General features: G+C 42.8%; 1 protein-coding gene across 2 annotated transcripts in view; it reads left to right on the top strand.

Annotated features, from left to right (window-relative positions):
- LOC130320466 (vomeronasal type-2 receptor 26-like) overlaps window positions 1-27,124 on the top strand; it is an 84,243-nt gene that overhangs the window by 17,472 nt on the left and 39,647 nt on the right. The window contains exon 1 of one of the 2 annotated variants that reach the window (XM_056553023.1): window positions 21,301-21,440. The exons of the other annotated variant lie outside the window; for it this stretch is intronic. The gene's annotated coding sequence lies outside the window, so the exon portion shown is untranslated. Of the gene's footprint in view, window positions 1-21,300; window positions 21,441-27,124 lie in introns of those variants that run through there. 2 annotated transcript variants of the gene reach the window in all.

The following is a 27,124-nucleotide window of genomic DNA, read 5'->3' as shown; positions in this document are numbered from 1 at the left end:
GCAGTGGGGGGGCGTGGGTGAGACATATTGGTGTTATATGTAGAATGGGTGCACATCGGTAAAACACATTAAGTGTTTGTGGTGCAGACGTCCGGAGTAAGTGTGCGGGTCGGCGGTGGGAAGGTTTGTGTATCTAAATCGGTAATGAGGTTCGGCGTATTCAAGGCCAAGGTGTGGTAGTTGAGTGTGCGTGGACCTTGTGAATTGGGGTATGGTGCGAACCCGTATATGGTGTCCGAGACGGGGAGGAGAGATGTGCTGGGGGGATTAATGAATTCATTCTGTTAATTCATTCAAGCCCTGAGGCTGTAACGAGTTCAGGCTGTAGATCCAAAACATCTCTTTTCTGACTAGTGCTTCAAATCTATTGGTGAGATGTCCCGGTACTTGGTCAATAGGTGTAATTATAATTGGGTTGGTACTTCCAGGATGATGTCGGCTGCAGTGACGCGATAATCCATGTAATTGGTAGCCTTTCCTTATGTTGGCCCGATGTTGGTTCAGTCTAATATGTAGGGGTTGTGTGGTCCTGCCCACGTATTGCTTCATACATTCACATTGGATTAGGTACACAATGTAATTGGATTGGCATGTAAGATGCTTCTTTATGGGAAAAGATTGTCCAGTGCTGGTACTGGAAGAGTGGGTTTTATCATGGCAAATGGTAAGGCAACATAGACACCTTGGTTTGTTGCACCTGAAAGAACCTTTCTTTTTTTGGTATTCTTGTTCTTGTTTGAGGGAATGTCTTTGTAGTTTGCTTGGGGCGAGCATTCCTTTCAGGGTGGGAGCTCGACGGAATGTGATCCTGGGTTTGGTTGGGATGATATCTTTCAGATAGGGATCGGACTGTAGAATGTGCCAATGTTTCTGTAGGATGTTCTTTACAGACTGTTGGCCGGCTGAGTATGTTGTGATGAAATTACAACGGTAGAGGTTCTTCTTTGTGTCGCTCATTTCTTTTTGTTGTTTCAGTGAGTTTGTTTTTTTGTCCATGCATTCCTCTTGGCTTAATGTCTTGGTCCTGGAGTAGGCATTTTGGATAAGTGTTTTTGGATACCCTTTAGCTAGGAAGCGTTTTTCCAGGGTTTTTGCCTGTGTCACGAAGGTCGTATCCTCGGTGCAATTTTTTCTGACCCTTTTGTATTGTCGGAAGGGTGTATTCTCCCTCCATTTTTTGAAATGGCCACTGTGGAAGGAAATATAACTATTTGAGTCCACTGTTTTGAAAAACGTGGATGTTATGATGGCTCCTTCTTTGTGGGTAATTTCCAGGTCCAAAAATTTGGGGTGAGGGTGATCCCCCAGTCGTTGTTGTTGATCTCGGTCACCAATTGGTTTATTTCTTCCATCGGACCTTGCCATAGGATAAAGAGGTCGTCTATGTACCTTTTATATAGTCTGGAGTGTTTGGTGAACAGGGGGTTGCTGGTGATGAAAGTATCCTCGAAACGCCCCATGAATAAATTGGCGAAGGCAGGGGCTACCCTTGTGCCCATGGCGGTGCCAAGTATTTGATGGAATGTTTGCCCATCGTATTGGAAGAAGTTGTTCTTGAGGACTGTTTCCAGACAGGTTGTTAAGAATGTGACTTGTTCTGTGGGGACATCAGGGTCTCTTTCTAGGAAATACCTAGTGCACTGTACACCAATGTCATGGCGTATATTGGTATATAACGCAGTTACGTCCATTGTTACCAAGATCATGTCGTCCACCCATGCTATGGGTTTGAGTAGTGAAATGAGTTGGTCGGAGTTTTTTAGATAACTGTCGAGATTTTGGACGTATGTCTGTCCAAGTAGTGTGACATATTGCAGGTACTGCTGTCAATCCCTGAAATGATGGGTCTCCCGGGGGGGCGTGTGGAGTTCTTGTGAATTTTGGGAAGGGGTAATAGTAGGGGACAGAGGGATTCTGTATGAACATGAATTTTTTCTCTTGTTTGGAAATTACTTTTTTACTGAGACCGTCGTTGAGTAAGAACAAGATCTCTTTTTTTTAAAAGAGGGAAAGGATCCCCTTTAACTCTTCTGTAATAGTTGGTGTCCTCCAGAATGTGGCAGGCTTCCTGGTGGTAGTCTTCGTAATCCTGGATGACCAGGCTCCCACCCTTATCGGCTGGTCTGTTCACGATATCCTTGTTCTCTTGTGTAGGCACACACATTTTGGTGCCAGGGTCAATATGGGACCCTGAGTATTCTTATGCATCCCTGATAAGCTACTTGTACGGTCTCAAGCTAGCGAAACGCATTGGATATACATTGTTATCTACTGATGCATATATCTACAACGTTTCTGATGCATGTCCATTATGACTCTTGTATAACATTTATGAATACTGAATATTTCCCCTGGGGCACACCCACGGATGTTGTCTGCTTTGATTAAAAACACATGTCAAATATAATGCCATTGCAGTTTGTTTGTAATTAGTGGAATGTTGTTCATGCAGCTAGTAATAACTACTTGTTCATCTGCCCGTTTTTCTGCATTGCCTGCCCTAGCATAGGGAAAATCAGGAGGTTCCGGAGTAGTCCCATATCACAAGGACAGGGGACCTACTCTACCTAGGCTGGACCACCAGATCAGGGCATTTCAGGTTCACTAATCTCTGATTATCAATTGGAGCTGCTTCGCAATATCTGTATACAATGTTTTTTGCATTTATATTTTGAACGGTTTGTTTTGGATACTAATAAACATCTCAATGGATATGTTTTTTGCGATTTCTCTATGATTAACTAAACATGTTCCCTCTTACCCTAGACTGGTACGTCTACATTAAGTACTTCTATGCACTTACTTTATATTTTCGTCATAAAGTTGACATGTTTTTACTTTTGGAAGACATCAGAGGGCTTCAAAGTTCAGCAGCAATTTTCAAATTCACAAAATTTTCAAAATCGGAATTTTTCAGGGACCAGTTCAGATTTGAAGTGGATTTGAAGGGCCTTCATATTAGAAAACACCACAAATGACCCAATTATAAAAACTGCACCCCTCAAAGTATCCAAAATGACATTCACTGAGTGTGTTAGTCCTCTAGGTGTTTCACAGAAATAGCAGCAAAGTGAAGGAGATAATTCAAAATCTTCATTTTTTACACTCACATGTTCTTGTAGACCCAGTTTTTGAATTTTTACAAGGGGTAATAGAAGAAAAAGCTCCCCAAAATGTATAACCCAATTTCTCTTGAGTAAGGAAATACCTCATATGTGTATGTCAAGTGTTCGGCAGGCACAGTAGGGGGCTCAGAAGGGAAGGAGCAACAATGGGATTTTGGAGAGTGAATTTTTCTGAAATGGTATTTGGGGGGCAGGTCTCATTTAGGAAACCCCTATGGTGCCAGAACATCAGAAAAACCCCACATAGCATACTATTTTGGAAACTACACCCCTTGAGGAATGTAACAAGGGGTACAGTGAGCCTTAATACCCCACAGGTGTTTGACGACTTTTTGTTAAATTTGGATGTGCAAATAAAAAAAAATGTTTTTACTTAAATGCTGTTTTTTCCCAAAATTGTATATTTTTACAAGGGGTAATAGGAGAAAATGACCCCCAAAATTTGTAACCCCATTTCTTCTGAGTATGTTAATACCCCATTTGTGGACGTCATATGCTCTGCTGGCGCACTACAATGCTCACAAGAGGAGGAGCGCCATTGAGCTTTTGGAAAGACAATTTGTTTGGAATGTAAGGGGGTGTATATGTTGTGATTTACTCATGATTAGGTGTTAGTTCAATGTAGTGTAGTGCTTTTAGGGTACATTCGCACTGGCGGGCGTTTACAGTGAGTCTCCCGCTAGGAATTTGCGCTGTGAAGAAAAATTTGCCGCAGCCCAAACTTGTAGCAGAAAACTTACTGTAAACTCGCCTGTCTGAATGTACCCTGTACATTCACATGGGAGGGGCAAACCTCCAGCTGTTTCAAAACTACAACTCCCAGCATGTACTGCTGGGAGTTGTACTTTTGCAACAGTTGGAGGCACACTGTTGGAAAACCTTCAGTTAGGTTCTGTTACCTAACTCAGTATTTTCCAACCAGTGTGCCTCCAGCTGTTGCAAAACTTCAACTCCCAGCATGTACTGATCGCCGAAGGTCATGCTGGGAGATGTAGTTATGCAACAGCTGGAGGTACTGAAAGATTGAGGAAAGAAGATTCCAGGTTCTTGGCGCAAATCACCGGCAATGCATAAAAGTTTCTTCAAAAGGAATTTTATTGCCAAGAAAAACTGGAATTTACATTTTTATTGGGGGATGGGATTTTTCAAATTTTTTTTTACTTACATTTTTTACTTTCTTTACATTTATTATTACACTTTAATAGTCCCCATAGGGGACTATTTATTGCAATCATTCAATTGCTAATACTGTTCAGTGCTATGTAAAGGACATAGCAATGATCAGTATTATCGGCTATATTCTGCTCTGGTCTGCTCGATCACAGACCAGACCAGAAGACGCCGGGAGATGGACAGGGGCAAGTGAGGGGACCTCCGTCCGCCATTACAGATGATCGGATCGCTGCGGCAGCGCTGCGGGCAATCCGATCGTCCACATTAAGTGAAGCACTTCTGCAGATGCCATGATCTGTATTGATCACGGCATCTGAGGGGTTAATGGTGGACATCTGCACGATTGCGGATGTCTGCCATTGCCGGAGGGTCCCTGGCTGCTATTAGAAGCCGGGACGTGCCGTGCATGACCCGAGCATCGCTCCGATGCTCGCGGTTATATATAGGATGTAAATGTACGTCTTGTTGCGTTAAGTACTATGTCATCAGGACGTACATTTAAGACCTGCGTCGTTAAGGGGTTAAAAACAGCTATTTCTGGCCTACAGAGAACCTCAATAGGGGTGAAGAACACTTTGCTGTGTTCCAACATGCATATACAGAGTGCTGGGGTAGTGAAATAATACTGGTATTCCCAATAACATGCAGATTACCGGCATTGCTTTTGGAATAACTGCCGCAGAGCGGCACAATGACAGAGCCTGGAGTTGGCCTCAGTATGAGAAGACCATATAGTGGCTGAATGACACAGCGTGGAGGTTTTGGCAGCATGAGGACACTATATAGTGGCTGAATGACACAGTGTGGAGGTGTTGGCAGCATGAGGAGACCATATAGTGTCTGAATGGCACAGCCAGAAGTTGGCAGCAGCATGAGTAGACACAAGGCCTTTACAATCCCTAAGATTATAAAATGATTTCTCAATTTTAAACCAAAGATTTTGGGTAGCTTTATTCCCAGACCCAGGCCCAGCAGCATCAATAAACCATATATTGCCTGAATAGCACAGCCTGGAGTTGGCTGAAGCATGAGGAGACCATATAGTGTCTGAATGGCACAGCCTGGAGTTGGCGGCAGATAACGAGACAATAGGGCCTCATAATCTATAATAATAATAAAAGATGAATTTTGAAATTTCAATTGAAGATGTATGGTACCTAGTGCTACCACAAATATATATAGGTAATGTCCTAGGCTCAGCAGCATCACTGAACCTTGTAGTTGCTATATGACACATACAGGAGCAGGCAGCAGCATGAGTATACAAGAGGGATTCACAACCACTAACATTAAAAGGTGAATGTTGAAATCTCTATTGAAGATGCATGTTAGCTAGTGATACCATCCAAAAATTTAAGGCCCAAGCCCAGCAGCATCAGTAAGCCAAGTAGTTCCTTAAACACACAGTCAGGAACAGGCATCAGCAGTACACCAGAGGGTTTCATAACCCCTTACATTGAAAGATCAATGTTGAAATTTCTAGTAAGCATGTATTTAGCTAGTGCTAAACATCCAAAAATGTACATCCCAAGGCCAGAAGCATCAATAAGCCAAGTAGTTCCTGAATGACACAGGAGCAGGGATCAGCAGTACACCCGAGGGTTTCATTACCCCTTACATCAAATGATCAATGTTGAAATTTCTATTAAGCATGTATGTAAGCTCGTGCTAAAGATCCAAAAATTTAAGGCCCAAGCCCAGAAGCATCAATAAGCCAAGTAGTTCCTTAAAGACACAGTCAGGAGCCGGCATCAGCAGTAAACTAGAGGGTTTCATAACCCCTTACACTGAAAGATCAAGTGCTAAACATCCAAAAATGTAAGGCTCCAGCCCAGAAGCATCAGTAAGCCAAGTAATTTCTGAAAGACCCAGGAGCAGTTAGGAGCAGGCATCAGTAGTACCCAAGAGGGTTTCATAACCCCTTACATTGAAAGATCAAGCTTGAAATCTCAATTAAGTATTTATGTTAGCTAGTGCTACCAGAACATATTTGGAATTCATATCCCAGTCCCAGTAGCATCAGAAAACAATATATTGGCTGAATGACACAGCCTGGAGGTGGGAGCCCATGTAGTGTCTGAATGGTACAGACTTAAGGTGGCTGAAGCATGAGGAGATCATTGAAATACAAGAATTTTAAATAGAAATCTAAGATATTGAAATTGAGGATTTTAAAATGGAACTTTTAACTCCCACGTCTTAGTGGCCTGGGCCCTGGGGTGTGGGTACAAAGGACCTAATCTAACAAGGAGTCCCGTGTCACATGTCAGCACAATGACAGAGCCTGGAGGTGGCATCAGTAGGAGGAGACCATATAGTGTCTGAATGGCTCAGCCTGGAGTTGGCTGAAGCATGAGGAGACCCCAGGGCTTCACAAAAATTGTCAGAATACCACCTGACATTCAAAATAATAAAATGATATATATGTTCTCTGAAGAAAAGGATCCTTCATTAGATGACAATATGAGTATTGTGTGTTCCAGTGACATTAGCTCATCGGAAGAACAGGAAAACATGATACAACTTAATTCTGTAACTGAAGAACCACAACAAAGAATGAACAACTTAAAGCCTACTGGAACTGAGGAACTTCAAAATGGTAAATCTACCACATGGGATAGTCAGTCAATGCCAACAGTCGGTGGTCAGTATCCACAGTTCCCTGTTTCTGCTAGTCCTTGGCAATATTCCTTTTATTACTGGTCTGGTATCAACATGGCAATAATGCTGGGAGAGTAACTCAAGGATATCCACATGTTTCCTACAATACACAGTCAATATATGGAGACCATTTAGTGGCTGAGTGACACAGCCTGGAGGTGGCTGAAGCACAAGGAGACCATATAGTGTCTGAATGGCACAGCCTGGAGTTGGCAGCAGATGAGGAGACAATAGGGCCCTAGAATCTCTCAGAATAAAAGACGAATTTTGAAATTTCCATTGAAGATGTATAGTACAAAACCATAAGTACCATAAACATATATAGGTAATATCCTAGTCCCAGCAGCATCACTAAACCATGTAGTTGCTGAATGACACAGACAGGAGCAGTCAACAGCAGGAGTGCACAAGAGGGTTTCATAGCCCCTAAGATTGAAAGATCAATGTTGAAATCTCAATTAAGCATGTATGTAAGCTAGTGCTAACATCCAAAAATTTAAGGCCCAAGCCCAGCAGCATCACTAAGCCAAGAAGTTCCTGAAACACACAGCCTGGAGCAGGCATCAGCATGAGTTTACAAGAGGGCTTCCCAACCCCTAACATTATGAATGGCACATCCTGGAGGTGGCATCAGAAGTCCTGAAAGTGACCCTAATGCAAGGAATTTCTGAAACTGGGGACCAGCACCTTAATTATGTTTTGCAGTATCCATGGCAGCACAATGAGAGAGCCAGGAGGTGGTAGCATCAGCATGAGGAGACCGTAGAGCAACACAATTATAGAGCCTGGAGGTGGCAGCATCAGCATGAGGAGACCATAGAGCAGCACAATTATAGAGCCTGGAGGTGGCAGCATCAGCATGAGGAGACCATATGGCGGCACAATGACAGTGCCTGGAGTTGGTAGCATCAGCATGAGGAGACCACAGAGCAGCACAATTATAGAGCCTGGAGGTGGCAGCATCAGCATGAGGAGACCATAGAGCAGCACAATTATAGAGCCTGGAGGTGGCAGCATCAGCATGATGAGACCATATGGCGGGACAATGACAGTGCCTGGAGGTGGTAGCATCAGCATGAGGAGACCATATGGCGGCACAAGGAAAGAGCCTGGAGGTGGTAGCATCAGCATGAGGAGACCATATGGTGGCACAATGACAGAGCGTGGAGATGGTAGCATTAGCATGAGGAGACCATAGAGCAGCAGAATGAGAGAGCCTGAAGGTGGCAGCATCAGCATGAGGAGACCATATTGCGGCACAATAACAGAGCCTGGAGGTGGTAGCAATAGCACGAGGAGACCAAAGAGCAGCAGAATGACAGAGCCTGGAGGTGACAGCAGCAGCATGGGGGTCATGCCAACTGAGGGTTGAGTGTGAAGAACCCACCGACTTGACTGGGGGTGTCGGATGTCACTTGAGATGAAGTGGATGACCGAGTGAACCGATCCATCACGGCTGCTGGGTTGCTGGTGTTATGGACATGAAAATGACATACATTTTATTTGCTATACTTGTGATCCTAGTCCAGGAAAGCCGCATGGAGTTGGAACAATGGCAAAATGGAGTCTCTTACCTGGGGTCTACTAGTCAGATTACAGGGGCTTTTGTAACATTAGACAGACCACCTGGGGGGGGGGGGGCTGGCTAATATATAATAATAAAACCCATTATATAAAACCCATTGAACAGGCCCAAGCGCTCTCTTTCTCTTGCGGGGCTGGATACCAACACAACAGGCCATTCAACTTCCTGTTGGGCCTTTATCCTGAGACAAAGGACTGCAGCCTTTTCCATTTTCATACTTTCTGTAAAGAGTTCCGAAGCTAAGTATTCTCAGTTATATTATTTTGTGTGATATATAAATATATATATATATATATATATATATATATATATATATTTGTATATTTTAAGGAAAATCCACTCAAATAGCCAACAGATAGTGTTTTCTACTATATTTGTTGTATATGTGTACTTACACTGCGGATTTAAGTTTCTAGCTATCTTTTCTTTTTTCTCTCTTTTAGTTAGAGTGTGTTTAGTTTCAATTGTGGATTAAACATCTTTATTTCTGCCAGTATTTGGGTGTGTAGTGTTGATTTGTGCATTGGATACTGGGATATAACTCTTCCAAAATTCCTAAATAGGTTGGTCTGTGGGGTGTTTATGAATGCATTTGGTCTCTGGGGATAATGCTAGTTAAATATCTGCGGTCTGTGTGAATATATTGTATTCACTAGCCCGCATGGTCTCAGCCATTTTGTATCTCAGATGCATGGTCTGCAGATTTTACTGGTCGTAAAAGCGTTGGAGCCAAATCCAATTAAGCACCAAAGCCACGAACCACAACAGCTGGTCGCAACACGACTGCTAGCTGACACCAGGATCTCAGACCTCTTGCTGCGACTCCGGCTACCACACACCCCTACTCTGCTGCGACCTCTGCCTGCGCCTGATGAGTTTAGGCCTCTGCCACTCCTCTGTGCACATCCTGGCAATACTCTTCCTGACATACTTATATGAGGGGAGTACAATACGCTTCACTACACTTAAAACAGTATTTATCTAGAACAGCAGCAGGTGTGTACTATTGGCTGTCCTTTCACAGTATGTGTTACGCCGAGCGCTCCGGGTCCCCGCTCCTCTCCGGAGCGCTCGCAGCATCCTCTCATTCGCAGCGCCCCGGTCAGACCTGCTGACCGGGTGCGCTGCAATATCACTCCCAGCCGGATGCGATTCGCGATGCGGGAGGCGCCCGCTCGCGATGCGCATCCCGGCTCCCGTACCTGACCCGTTCCCCGTCTGTCTTGTTCTGGCACGCGCGGCCCCGCTCCTTAGGGAGCACGCGCGCCGGGTCTCTGCAATTTAAAGGGCCACTGCGCCACTGATTGGCGCAGCAGGCTTAATCAGTATGTTCACCTGTGCACTCCCTACTTATACCTCACTTCCCCTGCACTCCCTCGCCGGATCTTGTTGCCATTGTGCCAGTGAAAGCGTTCCCTTGGGTGTTCCTAGCCTGTGTTCCAGACCTCCTGCCGTTGCCCCTGACTACGATCCTTGCTGCCTGCCCTGACCTTCTGCTACGTCCGACCTTGCTCTTGTCTACTCCCTTGTACCGCGCTTTTCTTCAGCAGTCAGAGAGGTTGAGCCGTTGCTGGTGGATACGACCTGGTTGCTACCGCCGCTGCAAGACCATCCCGCTTTGCGGCAGGCTCTGGTGAATACCAGTAGCAACTTAGAACCGGTCCACCAACACGGTCCACGCCAATCCCTCTCTGGCACAGAGGATCCACCTCCAGCCAGCCGAATCGTGACAGTATGTAGGCCTTTGACGGATTATCAGGTACAAAATGGTACAGTACTTAGATGTACGGATGCGATATGCACTGATGAGGGCAGAAAAATGTGCTACAATACGCTTGAAAACTCTGTATGTTTGGTATGCAAGTAAATACACTACAGTACACTTGGAAAACGTATTTTCACAAAACAACGGCCAGTCATTAGTTTTCCATGGCCTTTCACTGTATGTAGGCTTGTTACAGATTAAAGGGGTTATTCAGGAAAAAACTTTTTTTAATATATATATATATATATATATATATATATCAACTGGCTCCAGAAAGTTAAACAGATTTGTAAATTACTTCTATTAAAAAATCGTAATCCTTTCAGTACTTTTGAAGTTTAGGTTGTTCTTTTCTGTCTAAGTAATCTCTGACGACACGTGTCTTGGGAACCGCCCAGTTTAGAAGAGGTTTGCTATGGGAATTTGCTTCTAAACTGGGCGTCATCAGAGATTACTTAGACAGAAAAGAACAACCTTAACTTCAGAAGCTCAGAAGTACTGAAAGGATTAAGATTTTTTAATAGAAGTAATTTACAAATCTGTTTAACTTTCTGGAGACAGTATATATATATATATATATATATATATATATAAAAGTTTTTTCCTGGAATATCCGTTTAACAGGTACAGAAAAGTGCACTACTTAGATGTAGGTATGTGGTTTGCACGTATGAGGGGAAACAAATGTGCTACAGTACAATTGGAAAACGTATTTTCACGAAACAACAGCCAGTGATTCATTTTTCCTGGCCTTTCACTGTATGTAGGCTCTTGACAGATTGACAGGTACAAAAAAGTGCACTACTTAGATATAGGTATGTGGTATGCACGTATGAGGGTAAAAAAATGCGCTACAGTACACTTGGAAAATGTATTTTCGTAAAACACGAGCCGGTGATTAATTTTGCCTGGACTTTCCCAGTATCTAGACTTGTTACAGATTTACAGATAGAAAAATAGTAGACTGCTTTCATGTAGGTATGTGGTATGCACATATGAGGGCAGAAAAATGAACTACAATGAGCCTAAAAAATCTGTAATGTTTGTAAAACACCAGCCAGTGATTACTTTTGTCTGTCCTTTCACAGTATGTAGGCCCTTGACAAATTAACAGGTACTAAATGGTACACTACTTAGATGTACGTATGTGGTATGCACTGATGAGGGCAGAAAAATGAGCTACAATACACCAAAAAACTCTGTATTTTTGTAAAACACCAGCCGGTGAGTACTGTTGCTTGGACTTTCACAGTATGTAGGCCCTTGACAGATTAACAGGTACAAAATGGTACACTACTTAGATGTAGGTATGAGGTATGCACGTATGAAGGCAAAAAAAATTGCGCTACAGTACACTTGGAAAATGTATATTCGTAAAATACCAGCCGGTCATTACTTTTGCCTGGACTTTCCCAGTATCTAGACTTGTTACAGATTTAAATATACAAAATAGTAGACTGCTTTGATGTAGGTATGTGGTATGCACTTATGAGGGCAGAAAAATGCACTACAGTCTGCCGAAAAAACATGTTTTTGCACAGCAGCAGGACACAACAGTGCAGCAACACAAAAAAAAAAAAAGGGGGGGATTAAACCCAAAATTGCACTCCGTCACAGAGTGTTAAGAATGGTGTGAACTGGTTTTTATACCGTCTACAGACTAGTATAAGCAGTAGATGATTTCTTGTGGAAAAAGTACACAGAATTGTGCTGAATAATCATTCCTGCCTCCTGTGATAAGGTTCATGAAGTTCAGGCAGCTTGTTGATATGTATGGTGGCAACGAAAAGCTATCTGCCCCTCTCTGATAAAATGCTGAATAAAGTGACTGGGAGGTTTATGGTTGGCGTCAAAATCCCTCTCAGTGACAACAAGCAAAGCACTGCACTGCTCTCTGTCCACAACGCTGATGTAACTAGCAGTTGGCAGGGGAACGCTGCAGTATGATCAATTCAGCGTATCTGTGTAGTCCGTCCTATCTCTGCAGTGCATATGGCATGAAATGAGCAGCCGCAAAATGGCTGCCGATTATGTAGGACTGTGACATCACAGGGGTCAATGAATGCTGATAGGCTGCATCCTGCATGTGATTCAGGGTCATCACGCCTACCTCGCTTCCCACCTTGCATTCCCGCCTTCCCAGCATCCCCTGCCCCATGTAGTGACATGTGGATCCACCTTTTAGGTGTCCTGGAGCCTGGAACGCTGTAAAATGGAGTTTAATTAAGCAATAGAATTGCAGTGATATTCGCATTAGTTGCGAATCGAATAAATCCTGAAATTCGTAACAAATTCGGGTTCGTCTGCTTCGATTTGCTCATCTCTAATTGGTAAGTCTGTCTTGTCCACATTAAACATAGAATGTGTTAGCAGATAAGAACCATTTGGCCCATCTAGTCTGCCCAATAAACCCCTTAAGAACACAGGTAATTTTCATTTTTGCATTTTTGATTTTTCCTCATGTCCCTTTAACCCCTTAAGGACTGATGGGTTTTTGGTTTTTGCACTTTCGGTTTTTCCTCCTCACCTTTTAAAAATCATAACCCTTTCAATTTTGCACCTAAAAATCCATATGATGGCTTATTTTTTGCGCCACCAATTCTACTTTGCAGTGACTTCAGTCATTTTACCCAAAAATCTACAGCAAAACGGGAAAAAAAATCATCGTGCGACGAAATTGAAGAAAAAACACAATTTTGTAACTTTTGGGGGCTTCCGTTTCTATGCAGTACATTTTTCAGTAAAAATTACACCTGATCTTTATTCTGTAGGTCCATATGATTAAAATGATACCCTACTTATATAGGTTTGATTTTTTTTGTACTTCTGGAAAAAATCATAACTACATGCACGGAAATGTATTTTTAAAATTGTCATCTTCTGACCCCTATAACTTTTTATTTTTATGCATATGGGGTGGTATGAGGACTCATTTTTTGCGCCGTGATCTGACATTTTTAGCGGTACAATTTTTGAATTGATCAGACTTTTTGATCGCTATTTATTCATTTTTTCATGATATAAAAAGCGACCAAAAATACATTATTTTGGACTTTGGAATTTTTTTGCACGTATGCCATTGACCGTGCGGTTTAATTAATGCTATAATTTTATAGTTCGGACATTTACGCACGCGGCGATTCTACATATGTTTATTTTTATTTACACAGTTTTTTTTTTATGGGAAAAGGGGGGTGATTTGAACTTTTATTAGGGAAGGGGTTAAATGACCTTTGTTAACTATTTTTTTCACTTTTTTTTGCAGTGCTATAGCTCCCATAGTGAGCTATAGCACTGCACACACTGATCTCCTATGCTGATCCCTGCAGAGCCATAGCTCTGCACGGATCAGTGAGATAGGGGCTCGATTGCTCAAGCCTGTAGTTCAGGCTTGGAGCAATCAAAACCCGATCAGATGCCGCGGACACAGGTATGGAGACCTCCGCCTGCATCCCAGCTGATCGGAACATCGCAATTTTATCACGATGCCCCAATCAGCCCGACTAAGCTGCCGGGAAACGTTTACTTTCGTTTTCAGACGCGGCGGTCAACTTTGATCGTCCCGTCTGAAGGGTTAACAGCGCGCGGCACAACGATCGATGCCGCACGCTGTTAGCCCAGGGTCCGGGACCGACCCGGTGTGATGCTGGGTCACGGCGTGACCCCGTTTTTAACACCGGGAGCGGGCTCAGGACGTATAGGTACGTCCTAAGTCCTTAAGGGGTTAAAGGCCACAACATTGCATCTTGTAATGACACCTTTCATTTTACCATAAAACGTTTGCTTCAACCACAAAAATATTATATGTGTGGGGAAATAAAGAAAAAAAACAACAATTTTGCTACTTTTCGGGGGTTACATATTTACACAGTGCAATTAAAGGTAAAATTGACATGTTCTCTTTATTCTTTAACCTCTTAAGGACAAAGCCCATTTTTACCGAAGCTCATTTCTTGGTGAAAAATTCAAAAATGTGATGAAAAATTTTAATATTTTTCATTTTTTCTAACTTTGAAAATTTCTGCTTGTAAGAAAAGCAGACATTCCAAATAAATGATATATTGATTCACATATACAATATGTCTACTTTATGTTGGCATCATAAAGTTGACAGGTTTTTACTTTTTGAAGACATTAGAGGGCTTCAAAGTATAGCAGCAACTTTCCAATTGTTCACGGAAATTTCAAAATCAAATTATTTCAAGGACCAGTTGAGTTTTGAACCTAATTTGAGGGTCTTTATGTTAGAAATGCCCCATAATGGACCCCAATATAACTGCAGCCCTCAAAGTATTCAAAATGGCATTCAGAAAGTTTTTTTTTTTAATCCTTTAGGTGTTTCACAGGAATAGCAGTAAAGTGGAGGAGAAAAATCTAAATCTTATTTACACTAACAAGGTGTTACAAATTTTTGGGGCTTTTTCTCCTATTACCTCAAGGGATAATGAAAAATTTGGGGTAGCACCAGCATTTTAGTGAAAAAAAACTTTTTTTTCATTTTCATGTCCAAATTTAATGCAAATTTGTCAAACACCTGTGGGGTGTAAATGCTCAATGCACTACTTGTTACATTTCTTATAGGGTGTAGTTTCCGAAATGGGGTCACATGTGGGGTGGTGCACTGTTTTTGCAGCATGGGGGCTTTGTAAACACACATGGCCCTCAATTCCAGCCAAATTCTCTCTCCAAAAAACAAATTGTGCCTCTTCTTTTCTGAGCCCTGTAGTGAGCCCGCAGAGCCCTTTATGTCCTCATATAGGGTATTTCCTTACTCAGAAGAAATAGTGTTACAAATTTTGGGGGGCTTTTTCTCCTTTTACCTCTTGTGAAAAATGAAAAGTATGGGGCAACACCAGCATGTTAGTGTAAAACATTTTTTTTTACCCTAACATGCTGGTCTAGCCCCCAACTTTTCCTTTTCATAAGAAGTAAAAGGAGAAAAAGCCCCCCAAAATTTGTAACACAATTTCTCCTTAATACGGAAATACCCCATATGTGGCCCTAAACTGTTTCCTTGAATTCCGACAGGGCTCTGGAGTGAAAGAGCGCCATGCGCATTTGAGGTCTAAATTAGGAATTTGCATAGAAACAGATCTGGATGCAAGCGTTTCACTTGCCTCCATCACTAAAAACGCCCTACGGCAGCGTTTCCCAAACAGGGTGCCTCCAACTGTTGTAAACATGCCTGCATGCCTGGACAGTCAATGGCTGCCCAGCAATGCTGGGAGTTGTTGTTTTGCCACAGCTGGAGGCTCCGTTTAGGAAACAGTGCCGTACGAGAAGTTTTTCATTTTTATTGGGGAGGGGAAGTGTAACTGTGTAAGGGTGTGTTTATGTAGTATTTTGCTCTTTATTTTGTGTTAGAGTAGTGTAGTGTTTTAGGGTACAGTCACATGGGCGGGGGTTCACTGCGATTTTCCCATGGGCGAGGGTTCACTGCGAAACTCATTATAAACCCCTGCCCATGTGAATGAACCCTATACATTCACATGGGGGGAGGGTGCAAACCTCCAGCTGTTGCAAAACTACATCTTCCTGCATGCACTAACAGACCGTACAACTGGGAGTTGTAGTTCTGCCACAGCTGGAGGCACCCCGGTAGGGAGACATCGAGTTAGAAAACAGAACCTAACTTAGTGTTTTCCAACCAGTGTGCCTCCAGCTGTTTCAAACTAGGGGCATGTTGGGAGTTGCAACAGCTGGAGGCACACAACTACAACTCCCTCCTAGCATGCCCAGACAGCCGTTTGTGATTTGTGCATGATGGGAGATGTAGTTATGCAAGATCTAGAGGGCCACATTGATCTCTAAACTGTGGCCCTCTAGATGTTGCAAAACTACAAATCCCAGCATGCCCCAGCAGTACTGTACATTTATGGCTTTATGGCTCATGTCCTGTAAACTTTTTATTTTTTTCACTTATTTTTGTTAATTTTCTTTTCACTTTTTAATGTACAGTACATATAATACAGTGCAGTACACATCTGTGCTGCACTGTATTATAGTACATAGTACAGGTGATCAGTCTCAGGCAGCGTCTGATCAGTTTAGGTAGCCATGACAACAGAGGTCATTGTCAGACCTCTGGTTGCCATGGCTACCATCGATGCCCTGCAATCGTTTTTCAGGATGCCGATGAAGAGCAGAGTGAGCCTCCTTCCTCTGTCATACTATAGAAGCTGCGGTCAGTGTGACCGCATCATCTATAGCACCCATTCTACGGGACTTGGATGCACCGGGTGCCGATCAGGGGGCGGGGCCAGATGCAGAGGTCCCGCAACTGGCACTAGTGACCATCAACTGTCTATGACAGCTGATGTCACCTTACTGTCACAGCATGTTTACATCCTGTGACAGTTTATCTCCAGGGTAAGAGATGCAAATGTATGTGGCAATAAGTTTTTTGGCCTTCATTATACGGTAAAGCTGATTCTTTAGATCAGTAAGATTCCAATGTGACCAAACTTGGATTATTTATGTTTCGCTTCATAGTTAAAAAAATAAAATAATAGAAAACTTAAAAAAAAAAAAAAAAATCTGTTAATTTCCATGTTCTGACCACAATAACTTTGTGTGCTGTGTTAGGGTTAATTTTTTGTGCCATGAGCTGTAGTGTTGTAAAGGTACCACATATATGTAGTTTTTGACTTTTTGATAACTTTTTATTTAAAAAAATTTCTGGTATGTAATGTAACAAAAATGTATCTGCAGTTTTGCTTGGATTTTATTTGTGTTTATGCCATTGGCTGTGCAGAATCAAGAATGTGATAAATTAATAGTTCAGACAATAACACACGCGGTGATACCTATTACGCATATATATATTTTTTTTACTTTTTCTAAAGTGTTTTATTTGAAAAATTGGAAAAGAGGAGATTTTATTTTTATTGAGGGGGATTTTTTTTTCTCAAAACGTTTTTGTCACTTTTTTTTATTTTTTATTTTTTTATTTTTTACATATTTTTGGCCCTCCTAGGGGCCTATCATAAGCCATCATTGGCTTATATAGATATATGTAATGCTATTGCATTACATTGATCTATGCTCTCAGCGCTCAATTGTTACAGCCTGTTAAAGGCCATGGAAGACACAAAGGGACAGGTAAGGCCACAGGCTTCCCCAGAAACCTATCTGCCCCCTGCAAATACATTAAGGGAGTGCTGATGGCACCAGTAGACACCAGGGATTGCCTGCATTTGAAAGGGTACTCTGGTGGAAAAAAAAAAAATTTCAGCTGGTGCCAGAAAGTTTAACAGATTTGTAAATTACTTCTATTAAAAAATCGTAACCCTTCTAGTCCCTCCCATCAGCTGCTGTATACTACAGAGGAAGTTGAGTTGTTTTTTGCAGTCTGACCACAGTGCTCTCTGCTGACACCTCTGTAAATATCAAGAACTGTCCAGAGCAGGAGAGGTTCCTGACACAGACAGCGGTGTCAGCAGAGAGCACTGTGGTCAGAGAGTGTTAAATTAAAAAGGGGCAAAGGAAGTATAAAGGCAAAAAAAAAAATTATGTCTTCTTTCGACTTTTGGTGCCCGACACATCAAACCAAACTGCGATTCAGCTAATCTCCAGCCACAACAACGTCTCATCTCTGCGTTAAAATGAAAAAAAAAAAAATCATCCAAGTTTAGTGTAAATATATCATGTCAGATTTACCATATTGTGAACCCTAAAAAAATATTTCTACACAAAATTTAGCAATTCCTTATTTTTTTTCAATTTAGTCTTCCATATACTTTTGGGTTTTAGAATTTAGCAAATAAAACATAAAAAATAAAAAAAATTAAAAAATAAATAAATAAAACGCTGGATCATTAAAGATGTATTCCAGGAAAAAACACTTTTTATATATCAACTGGTTCCTGAATGTTAAACAGATTTGTAAATTACTTCTATTAAAAAAAATCTTAATCCTTCCAATACTTATCAGTTGCTGAAGTTGAGTTGTTCTTTTCTTTACGACAACAGTGCTCTCTGCTGACACCCTGGTTGTCTCTGGAACTGTCCGATAAATAAGAAGTTTGCTATGGGGACTTGCTCCTACTCTGGACAGTTCCTGGGACAAGCAGAGAGCATTGTTGTCAAACAGAAAAAGAACAACTGAACTTCAGCAGCTGATAACTACTGGAAAGATTAAGATTTTTTAATAGAAGTAATTTACAAATCGGTTTAACTTACTGAAGCGACCTTTTAAAAATCATAACCCTTTCATTATTTGTGTTCAAGAGCACATTTTCCCCCAACTCATACACAGACTTTGGACCAAAGTCCAAACACAGGAAGTGCCGCCTGGAGTGCTGAGGGGGGGGGGGGGGGGGTGTCCAGCCTCATCCAATCATAGCTCCTCTCACACATAATTGCCATATGCTGTTGGCTGGAACCCCCCCCCCCCTTCAGCACTCCAGGCGGCACTTCCTGTGTTCGGCCTTTGGTCCAAAGTTTGTGTATGAGTTGGGGGAAAATGTGCTCTTGAGCTTTTTTAAGCACAAATAAAACATAGAAAATTTCATTTTTTTTTAAACAAAGTATATTAGAAATATTTTTCATTTACCATAAGGAGTGCAATAGCAAAAATGAGTTTTAATGAGAGTGCCAGTGGATATAAAAAAAAGTTTTTTCTGGAACACCTCTTTAAGAAAGGGTTTTGTAAACCAACCAGGTGAACATCAAGAAATCTTCTTCTAAAGGTCCACGGAAATCTTTTTTATGCCATTATTCTCTTCCGCAAATGATCAGACTAAATCCCTGTTCTTTAAATAAAACAAGTCATATCTGATGGTCATTCCAATGATTAAAAACTCCAGTTTCGAATTTTATCTTTGAATTATCTGCTAATTGCAAAAGTTCACTTTCTCCACTTACAAACATTAGACATTTTTCTTAATAAATAAATGGCCAGTTCAAATATTTTTGACTCATTCGTCTCATTTTACCCTCTTTATCTACTTTGAGGAGTTGTGTGGAAATCTGGTTTAGTTTTAGTCACTTTTATGCATAAATATTTAAAATAATGAAGCAGCTCCTTAAATGAATGATGGTTCGTTTGTATGACTCGCTGCTCCATGTAAAGCTGAATCCAGGTATATGTCAAAAAAGAAGAGAAAAAAGACGCTATCTAGTGCAGGTACCCTTTCAGGATGTAGAAATGGGTAGTAGAGGTAAGAGGTGTGCTTATCTGGTGAAGTTGTGCCACAGACATAGCACTGTTATGGGCATGTGGATATATATGTATATATCCGTCTTCACCAGCTGGGAGCAGCGGAATAGTATAGACGGTGGATGTTATCAGTTAGACTACCCATTTCTCATTGTTTACCAAGATAACTACCGTATTTTTCGCCGTATAAGACGCACTTTTTCTTCCCCAAAACGTGGGGGGAAAAGTTGGTGCGTCTTATACGGCGAATATACGCCCGAGGCTGCTGCGGGCGAGAGCGGGAAGTCAGCGGTAAGTACAGAGGCTGCGGCGGTGCGGTACAGCGCTGACTACCCGCTCCCCACCCGCAGCAGCCTCATGACCCCCGGTGAATTTTTCACCTCACACGATCTATGTTTATTGCCCTACGCCTGGAACATACAGTTCCGGGTGCCGGGCAAGTGAATTACTAATAACTGTATACTAAAAACCAGGGGGCCTCCAGCTGTTCTGAAACTACAACTACCAGCATGCCCGGACCGGCAAAGGCTGTCCGGGCATGCTGGTAGTTGTAGTTTCACAACAGCTGGAGGCCCCCTGGTTTTTAATATACAGTATTAGTTTTTACCTGCTCTGGCCGGCCCCCGCCTGCAGCCGCACACAGGAGCCGGCCCGGGCAGATAAAATCATAGGTTTTCCTATGCCGGACATCCCTATGTCCCGAAAAATCTTTTCGGGACATAAGGATGTCCGCGGGTCACTCACCATTCCCCGGCCGATGCGCGTCCTCCTCCGGTCTTCCTGCGATCCTCTGCCTCTCTATGGTTGTACGCACGGGACCTCAGTGACGTCCTGTGCGTACAACCATAGAGGCGCTGGAGGACCGGAGGAAGACGCGCGCCGACCGGGGCCTGGTGAGTGACCGGCGGTGTGTAATCTTCAGCGTTCCGGTCACCGCTCCTCCGGTCCCGGCACCTACTGCTATGGTCCATAGGCCATAGCAGTAGATGTGACACTGGGCCAGAGGAGCAGTGACCGGATCACTGTGGGGGCAGCACACAGAGATACAGCCTCCAGCCATACACTGTATATGGCTGGAAGCTGTATGTCTGTGGGGGGGAGCTGCCTACTATTGCGGGGGAACTATACTGCCAGCCATTGTGGGGGAACTATACTGCCAACCATTGTGGGGGAACTATACTGCCAGCCATTGTGGGGGAACTATACTGCCAGCCATTGTGGGGGAACTATACTGCCAACCATTGTGGGGGAACTATACTGCCAACCATTGTGGGGGAACTATACTGCCAACCATTGTGGGGGAACTATACTGCCAACCATTGTGGGGGAACTATACTGCCAACCATTGTGGGGGAACTATACTGCCAACCATTGTGGGGGAACTATACTGCCAACCATTGTGGAGGGTGGGGAGCTGCCTACCATTTTGGAGGGGGGGGAGCTGCCTACCATTGTGGGGGAACTATACTGCCAACTATTGTGGGGGGGAGCTGCCAGTGCCTACCATTGTGGGGGAACTATACTGCCAACTATTGTGGGGAAACTATACTGCCAACCATTGTGGGGGAACTATACAGCCAACTATTGTGGGGGAACCATACTGCCAACCATTGTGAGGGGGAGGGGGGAGGAGCTGCCTACCATTGTGGGGGAACTATACTGCCAACTATTGTGGGGAAACTATACTGCCAATCATTGTGGGGGGGAGGGGGAAGGAGCTGCCTACTGTTGTGGGGGAACTATACTGCCAACTATTGTGGGGGGAGGGGGGGAGGAGCTGCCTACCATTGTGGGGGAACTATACTGCCAACTATTGTGGGGGAACTATACTGCCAACTATTGTGGGGGAACTATACTGATATAAAATATTTTACTACAGTATTTGGTTCTGAATCTTTTTTTTCTAGATTTTCCTCCTTTAAAATTGGGTGCGTCTTATATGCCGGAGCGTCTTATATGGCGAAAAATACGGTAAGTTAACTAAGATTTGCTATTTGGAGATATTTTGAGTCATCTACCCATTACAATCCCTTGTCGAAGCCCCCAGGGTCTTTATAGTTGCCATTTTTTCTGCTTTCTACAAATTAGTTTTAAGAACTGGCTGCCCACTTGCTGCCTTATATATCTGGCGATAGTGGCCATTTAATGTTGATCGGTATTGGTTGATTTCTTGGGGACGTGAATTATTGGTTACAGTGAACTTTATTTTTATTTGTTCAGTTTAATGTTTGTTGTTTTACATATTATTGTACTGTTAAGTGTCTCATTCTTTTTTTTTTCTTTTGATGGTGAATAATTTATCATTTATGGACACAGTATGGATACTGCTGTTTTTTCTTTATCTTAGATCAGTTATGGGGCAACAGATCCTCTTCTCAGTAATAAAAGGCTTTACCCAAACTTTTTTCGTACTGTACCTGATGACAAGATACAATATGCAGCATTTGTAAAGCTACTGGAGAGATTCCAGTGGAATTGGGTTGGGATCATCACATCAGATGATGACTATGGACGGCGAGAGTTACAGGCGTTGGTCAAACTATTTACATCTCATCAGATTTGTGTAGAATTTACTTTTCTTGTATCAGTCGATAATATGGATCATGTCCCTCCAGCTTTACAGACTTCATCTACTGATGTTATTATTATCTGTGGCTCCTATAGTCTGACTTACATCAGGTTTTTATACAATGTAGCTCATCTTCTAAATAACAAGACTCTTATACTTCCAAGTTCATGGTCACTGGCGACAGACCTTATACTTCCTGTAGTTGTAATTCCTGGTAATTGTAGTTTAGTGTTCTCCATCCCCACATACAATATCACTGGAAAAGAGTTTTTCAATATTGTTCAGTTATCCAGCCAACCTTCTGATCCATTGTTGGAAGATCTTTGGATGACTTTATTCCATTGCTATACAGGAAATAAATTAAAGGATTTTCTTATGCCATTATCAGATCAAAATCCATATCGTCATTGTTCTGAGGAGATGAAACTTAATATACAGCATAATTTTTCTGGAGACACAACTCCTTACCAAGTGTATTTTGCTGTCTATATTATGGCTCAGGCTTTGCACAAACTTAACATTTTTATTGATGACCAAAAAAAAACAAATGCTTCTAACATATATGACTATAAAAGAAGGGTGAGTATTTTAATGTCTCTATATTCCATCGTTTTTTATATAAACTTTAACTGGAAGGAGAAAAATATCAGAAAAAAATGGAAAATCGATGATTAAAGGGGTATTCAGGAGCTGTAGATAAAATAATACAGTGTTGAGGCCTTGGGAAAATAGAAAAAATAAATCTGTTTACCTACCCCTGGACGTCCACTAATCACACCACATATGTAGTGCTTCTTCTTCTGGTCCCCCACCACTTGCCTCATCTACCAGCTTATAAGATAAGGACTAGAAGCAAGAGCTTTCTACAAGAGCCAACCACTGATCGAGATGAAACACCACTGCAGTTACTAGCTGAGGTGCTGGTAGATGCTGCCCCAGTGCTAGGAAGCCTGTTAAAGAGATGAGTGGTGGGGGCTGGAGAAAGAATAACCAGAGCAGTGGCAAGACCAGCTAGGGACCAGGAGTAGATAGAAATATACACTGCTCAAAAAAATAAAGGGAACACTTAAACAACACAATGTAACTCCAAGTCAATCACACTTCTGTGAAATCACACTGTCCACTCAGGAAGCAACACTTATTGACAATCAATTTCACATGCTGTGTGCAAATGGAACAGACAACAGGTGGAACTTATAGGCAATTAGCAAGACACCCCCAATAAAGGAGTGGTTCTGCAGGTGGTGACCAAAGACCACTTCTCAGTTCCTATGCTTCCTGACTGATGTTTTGGTCAATTTTGAATGCTGGCGGTGCTTTCACTCTAGTGGTAGCATGAGACGTAGTCTACAACCCACACAAGTGGCTCAGGTAGTGCAGCTCATCTAAGACAGCACATCAATGCGAGCTGTGGCAAGAAGGTTTGCTGTGTCTGCCAACGTAGTGTCCAGAGCATGGAGGCGCTACCAGGAGACAGGCCAAAACATCAGGAGACGTGGAGGAGGCCATAGGAGGGCAACAACCCAGCATCAGGACTGCTACATCTGCCTTGGTGCAAAGAGGAGCAGGAGGAGCACTGTCAGAGCCCTGCAAAATGACCTCCAGCAGGCCACAAATGTGCATGTGTCCACTCAAATGGTCAGAAACAGACTTCATGAGGGTGGTATGAGGGCCCAAAGTCCACAGGTGGGGGTTTTGATTACAGCCCAACACAGTGCAGGACGTTTGGCATTTGCCAGAGAACACCAAGATTGGCAAATTTGCCACTGGTGCCCTGTCCTCTTCACAGATGAAAGCAGGTTCACACTGAGCACATGTGACAGCGTCTGGAGACGCCGTGGAGAATATTCTGCAGCCTGCAACATCCTCCAGCATGACCAGTTTTGCGGTGGGTCAGTAATGGTGTGGGGTGGCATTTTTTGGGGGGGCCGCACAGCCCTCCATGTGCTTGCCACAGGTAGCCTGACTGCCATAAGGTACCGAGATGAGATCCTCAGACCTCTTGTGAGGCCCTGGGTTCCTCCTAATGCAAGACAATGCTAGACCTCATGTGGCTGGAGTGTGTCAGCAGTTCCTGCAAGAGGAAGGCATTGATGCTATGGACTGGCCCGCCCATTCCCCAGACCTGAATCCAATTGAGCACATCTGGGACATCATGTCTGGCTCCATCCACCAATGCCACGTTGCACCACAGACTGTCCAGGAGTTGGCGGATGCTTTAGTCCAGGTCTGGGAGGACATCCCTCAGGAGACCATCCACCACCTCATCAGGCCCAGGCCCAGGCATTGTAGGGAGGTCATAGGGGCACGTGGAGGCCACACACACTACTGAGCCTCATTTTGACTTGTTTTAAGGACATTACATCAAAGTTGGATCAGCCTGTAGTGGGGTTTTCCACTTTGATTTTGAGTGTGATTCCATATTCAGACCTCCATGGGTTGATACATTTTGTGTAATTTTGTTGTCAGCACATTCAACTGTGTAAAGACATTTTTTATTACTATTAGTTCATTCATTCAGATCTAGGATGTGTTATCTTAGTGTTCCTTTTTCTTTTTGAGCAGTGTACATATATGTGTATGGGGAGTTCACTTTTTCTTCGCTATCTGGCTCATACGGCCATAAAAATTCTCCCAGCAAAGACTTGTAACTGCAAAATTGGCAAGACAAAATTTTAGGTTCCTTTTTATAGCACCATCCCCAGGTCTTTACAAACTCCCCGTGTGTATTGCTCTATGTACTGTGACAACACTGTGTGTTTTATCCCTGTACTGTGACATCACTGTGTATTTTCCCTGTACTTTGACATTACTGTGTGCATTATCCTTGGACTGTGACATCATAGTGTATTATCCCTGCACTGTGACACAACTGTATGTATCATTACTGTGCTGTGAAATATACCTGTACTGTAACAACACTCTGTGTAGACAGCACTCTTCCTCGTGCTCCCAAACACCAGCGCACGGACTAGCCGGCAGCGTCCCCAGACTGGATCAGCAGGAACAGAAAGAAATGTCCAGTGCTGGATGTGGTAAAAAACAGGTACTTTATTGTAGGATCATCGGATACAAACTTGCATTAGGGCAGAAGCCCTGATGCAAGTTTGTATTCGATGATTCTTCAATAAAGTACCTGTGTTTTACCGCATCCAGCGCTGGACATTTCTTTCTGTTTCTGCTATACCTGTACTGTGACACCGATGTACATGTCAACCCTGTACTGTGACATCACTGTGTATATTAAAGGGGTATTCCAGGCAAAAACTTTTTATATATATATATATATATCAACTGGCTCCGGAAAGTTAAACAGATTTGTAAATTACTTCTATTAAAAAATCTTAATCCTTCCAATAGTTATTAGCTTCTGAAGTTTTCTGTCTAACTGCTCAATGATGATGTCACGTCCCGGGAGCTGTGCATGATGGCAAAATATCCCCATAGGAGCTGCACAGCTCCTGGGACGTGAGTCATCAGAAAGCAGTTAGACAGAAAACAGCAACTCAACTTCAGAAGCTAATAACTATTGGAAGGATTAAGATTTTTTAATAGAAGTCATTTACAAATCTGTTTAACTTTCTGGAGCCAGTTGATATATAAAAAAAGTTTTGGCCTGGAATACCCTTTTAACCCTGTACTGTAATATCACTGCACATATTAACTCTGTACTGTAAAGGGATAGTGTGCAAAGTGACAATACACTACATGGTTAATATGTGCAGTGACATTAAAGTACAGGGATAATATGCACAATGATGTTGCAGTACAGCACGTACTATGTCACTGTTCACATAGGGGGTACATGACAGGGTAGTAAGGCATAGTATGGGCTAGGGCATAGTATTTACACAGCTGCCCGGTAATCTTCTCTTCACCGGCAGCCACAGCAGATACAATGGAAGCTGGAGCTGAGGCCAAGCACACATGCACCGACATACCGAAACGGGCAACCCCTCCTCCTCCCCTGTGCAACTCTGTGGTGGGCAGAAGTAGACATGCCTGAATGTAGCACATCTCTTAAAGCAGCAGAGGGGTTGATACTTGAAGGGTTGGGGGCTGGAGCGAGGCACCCACCAGCAGGAGGCCTTAGGCGGTGGCCTGATGGAAGAGCCGCTTCTGTAACTCAGATTAGAATATAGTTTAGGAGAGGATAGACAGATACAACAAGCTGTTTCTTTAACAAAATGGGACAGTACTACAAAAAAGGTTTTTGTAGAGAAACTAAACTGCACTTTTAAGAAGTGCAGTGGCTCAGAAGCTGGTGTAGGAAGGAGGGGTTTGGGTTCATGGAGAACTTGTCCGACTGCACCTCAATGGGGAGGGTACAGCTGTGCTTGGGGAGAAGATGGCTAGAAGGGTGGAGGAGTGTTTAAACTAGGGACAGGGGGGAGGGAACCTACAACATAGAGGGGGAAGATAGTGTAGATAGAAGGGGGAGACTTAATAATGTACCTGAGGGTGGAGTGGAGGGAGGGGTTAGAATAGTTAATAGAGATAGGCATCATAGGAAAAAAAAACATACACCATTGAAGTGCATGTTGACTAACGCCAGAAGTCTGTCCAATAAAACTGACGAATTGGAGTTGAAAATTTCTGAGGAGGATTATGACATAGTGGGTATAACAGAGACTTAGTTGGACGATAGCTGTGACTGGGCAGTCAATATGCAGGGTTATAGTCTATTCAGGAAGGATCAGACAAAACGGAAAGGGGGAGGAGTCTGTCTTTATGTAAAGTGCAATTTGAAGGCCGCATTGCTGGAGGATATTTGGGAGGGAAACGATAATGTGGAGTCAATATGGGTAGAAATATATGGAGATAAAAATAAAATAATTCTGATAGGGGTTTGCTATAAGCCACCAAACATAATGGAAGAGCCAGAAGATGAATTATTGAGGCAAATAAACAAGGCAGCAAATCAGAATGAGGTGATAATAATGGGGGACTTTAACAATCCTGATATAAACTGGGAGACTGAGACCTGTCAATCTCATAAAGGAAACAGGTTTCTGACTATAGCTAAAGACAATTAACTGTCCCAAATGGTGCAGGGCCCGACCAGAGGGGGCGCTTCTGGACTTAA

The sequence above is a fragment of the Hyla sarda genome, chromosome 1, assembly GCF_029499605.1.
Source record: "Hyla sarda isolate aHylSar1 chromosome 1, aHylSar1.hap1, whole genome shotgun sequence".
Classification (NCBI taxonomy): Eukaryota; Metazoa; Chordata; class Amphibia; order Anura; family Hylidae; genus Hyla; species Hyla sarda.
Note: the sequence above shows the minus strand (reverse complement) of the source record. Positions and strands in the feature narration are given on the sequence as shown.